The sequence below is a fragment of the Teleopsis dalmanni genome, chromosome 2 (assembly GCF_002237135.1).
Source record: "Teleopsis dalmanni isolate 2A chromosome 2, ASM223713v2, whole genome shotgun sequence".
Classification (NCBI taxonomy): domain Eukaryota; kingdom Metazoa; phylum Arthropoda; class Insecta; order Diptera; family Diopsidae; genus Teleopsis; species Teleopsis dalmanni.
Window position 1 is genome coordinate 32221830 of NC_051847.1, and position 4318 is coordinate 32226147.

Here is a 4318-nt window from a genome sequence, read left to right on the forward strand (position 1 = left end):
ACAGTTCAGTTGTCTGCACGACATGAAATATGGTTTATTTGAAAGCATTTGATTTATTAGCTTGCAAATTGTGCTAACAGCAAAGGGACGCACTTATCCCGGACGATAAATAACGCACATTTATTTTTCTATCAATTGCCGCTGCAATTGTTTTAAATAAGTTTCACAACTAAATTGGTTTTATGTCAAACTAATAGATTGATATTTAATTTAAATTATTTAGTTGTTGATAAGAGTTTAATTAATGCATTGCAATGTGATTTTCATTTTGAAGATCGAATGATAGCGAAATGCGATGCAATGTCCGCTACGCTCATTATAACTAAAACTTATTATTTGATATGAATGCAATTTATAATATTCATATATATAAAAATTAATAACCAGCATCCATCCAATGGTAAATATAATTTTATTTTTTTCTGGTCTTAATGAAATGCTTTATGGCTTTTAACCACACATACTTTTTTAAGTCAACAATGATTTACTGCACAATCAGTGCTGCTATTGTGAATGATTTACTCTTATGTCGAAGTCAGGCAAGGACTTGTTGATTTTTGCTAGCGTACAAACGAAAGCACCAACCAAAGATTGAACGATGTCGTTGCCTGCACAATGGTGGCGTGCCTGACAGGCACCTCATTCTAGTAATCGCTTGCTCAATTGAAAATCCCAAAAGATTTTTTCTGTGTCTGTGGTTGTGTGACCACAATTGCAGTGATTCCACAGCTCAGATGTGTGCAGATACGAGTATCCTTTAAAATACGTGCATGCAAGTGAATGGTAAGTATGCAGGTCTGTGCTTTTAAATATTGATATGATGGTGCTTTTAAACACAAATATTTATTAGAATGAAATAATTTTTAAAGTAGAGAATAAGTTGGATAGTTTTTCTAAAGTCTAAAGTGTTTGTGAAAATGTTGAGACAAAAATAACTCAATATGACCAAATTTTTGTATTTAAAAAATAGGAAGATGTTGCTATTTAAATTCAGAGTAGTTGATATTAGAAAATCATATATTGAAAAAGATACAAAGACTTTGGCTTTAGTATTTACAATAAACTATATGAAGATATTTTTTGTTTTAGATATACTTGCAGTCTTATACATGCCAATTTATAAAATAAATTTAATATTTTTAAAGAATATAATTCTAAAATGTATATTTTGTCTTTTAAATTGAGCTAGAAATCAGTGCTAAAATAGTTTAATATAAATTTATTTATTTTTCGAAAAAGAAAAAAAGTAAATTTAAACTAAACAAAGTAAGTCCAATTCAAAAAATAAAATGTATTTGTTAAATAATTGTCAACACTAACCGACAAAATGAAAATAATTAAAGAGAGATAAAATAAAATTTTCAATAAAAGTAAATTTGTTTAATATTGAGTAAGAGCTCATTGAATAATTTCTTGAGTTTCTCAAGTTGAGCATCTCATTAAGTCAACATAACTCATACGTCACGGTGTACCATTTCATATATTTTTATAATAATTATGTTAATAACTATTGTTTTTATTTTTAAATAAATCATACTACATGTTTGTGTCACAATACTTTCATTTATTTTGTTTATGGTCATTTATGCATTTATATTTTATATTAAAAAAAAAAGTAGTTGTGTGTTTCAAATTAAAATAAACATCAAAAGTTTGCATTTCCTCACATATCTCAACTCATATTGTTGGACTTGTGTTTTTGCATTTGTGCATTAAAGTTGGTGTGGCTTACGCACAAATTCACAGGAATATGTAAGCAAGGATATGTCAGCAAAAGAACGTGTTAAATGCATACCAAGTGGTAAAAATAACGACAACACAAAAATGTAATAAATGCCAAGAAAAATAAATTTCCCAAATCAAAATCACTAAAAAATAAAAAAAAAATATTGTTGTTGATTTTCCATTTAATATATGCATATTTCTTACTTTTATATAAGGACTTGTTAAGTTTTGCTTTCCTTTTTTTAATAAAAAATTCAAATCAGTATAAACTTTGAAATGCAAAAACAAAAAAAAAGAGTTTAGTTTAAGTGAAACAGCAAAACAAACAATCCAAACAGTGGAGTAGTTGATTATTTGGCAATGGGGATAAGTGTATATACGAATATTCAGAATTCGGGTAGAAGGAAATAATGAAAAATAAAAGCCTCATCCTACTAAAGTAAATGATATGTATCTTCCTTATGAAGGATTAGTCACGTGTAAATAATTTTCTGTTTCCCTAAAATACAGGCTTAAAAAAATCAATCACAAAGTAAATCACTTTACTATACTATATACTATATTATACTATATAAAACTACCTTTTTAAGTGCAACTGTAATGTATATCAAAATACATACCTATAAGCCAAAAAAAGACAAAAAAAAACATTAATTGTCAAAATTTGTGAACGCCATTCTATCTTAGTACCGACTCGTAATTATTTTCACTCAATAAATATCAATGAGTTGATCACTGCAGAAGGAAGAAATTAATTTCTTGGTGAAGTATATCTACAGTGCAAAAATATGGAAAAAGATGTAATAAACTAGCATAGATTAAATACAAATAATTTGCGTTGGATATTGCTATATAAACTCCTTCAATGAAAGAAAGTGAAACATAAATAATCTATTGGGATACAACACAGATCTCATTAATTGATCTCAGAGACTGAATACAAGTTTTTTCGTTAAAATAAATAAAATAGTCATACTTAATATATTAAAAGAAGCATTCAGAATACTTAACAGAAATCATGACATCCACCCCAGTTGCTACTGTAATATAATATTCACTAGAGGATTAATTTTCTATCATTTAAATTTTTTATAACCAGATTTAAATAGGTACCACACCACATATTAGAATTTATATAAAAATATATAGTATATATGCATATCTGTACAATAATGAGAAAGTTGTTAAATTTAAAATAGACTGAAGCAAAAATTTGAACTATATCCGAATAGAACATAATACCTTAAGAAAACCGAATATCAGCGACTTTTAGGTCGATATGGATTTATTTAAACAGTTAAAATCTCTGACAATAGCAGCAGAGCAAGATAAGAATGGAATTAGTTTAGTTTTAAAATTGTATACCATTTTTATTTTACTTTTTGTTCGAAAAATATATTCTATAATAGAACTCATCTACGCTCCTGTTTGATCTCTTGCTTGTAGAGTTTGACACATTTAAAAAGGGTTTTATTTTTCTTTTTAAATTACTGCAGGGCTTTTATTTTAACCACGTACTTGATTCCTTTTCCTTTGTTGCTGTTCAGTTTGTTATTCCCAGTTTTGTTGGGAATTCAGATGATATGTGTGCACAAAGGAATACATGTTGTGGTACCCAAATACAATAGTAAACAGTTTCTTTTTCATCTATTGATTAATACATGCCCGTATACAATATTTCAAAGATTTCTTACTTCAACTTGTGAACTCTTCACGGAATAGTATCGGATTGAAAAATTTTACAAATGGAAAGACAAGATGTTTGAGACTAAAATTTTACACATCACTTTATTTTGCACGAGGCTATATAATGTTTCGAATTGTAATGTAAATTGAATCTGAAGTTCAGATGAATAGATTCTAAATACATGATGATTGTAAAAAAATTGCTCAACGCATTTATAGACATTTTGTTATGTATCTTTTCTTCTGAATAAATTAAATATATGTAATTTTTATAATATTTATGAATTTTTCAAATTTTAATAAACTACATTTAGTACATACTCAACACTTGAGAATTGAAGACAATTAGTGCTTTTATGCGTGTATAAACATATTTTTAATGCTAGAATTAGCATATTAAGTCATATGAGTTTAGTTGTATTGTATTCTCCACTAAATAATATAAATAGTTATTACTAGAAGGGATAATGGCAGAAGGCAAGAACACATTAAGGCCATTTATAAAGCTACTATTTATTAACACAAAACCAGTACATTTACAGACCGTACTTAATCCATCAAAATTAATATTGTTAATTTCATAGTAGATCCTAATAAGTTCAATATAACTATGTCCCAATATTTAAAGTCTTCTGAAAAATTTCTTTTATGTTAAAGGAAAATAAGTAAAGTTTTGTAAAATTATATATGAATTTAGTCAATAATTTTATTTTATTTAAACTGTTGTATATTGTCAATTGCAATGAACTTTACAGTGTCAATGAACTTACCTATTTTTTTTTTTTTGATTTGCATCTTCTATCAAAAGCAAACATACGAATATCAAATTAAGTTGAAATTCTGTTTTTAAATAAAAATGCTGAAAACGTAGCTAAACTATCTACGAATACCAAACCCAAGGAATTTC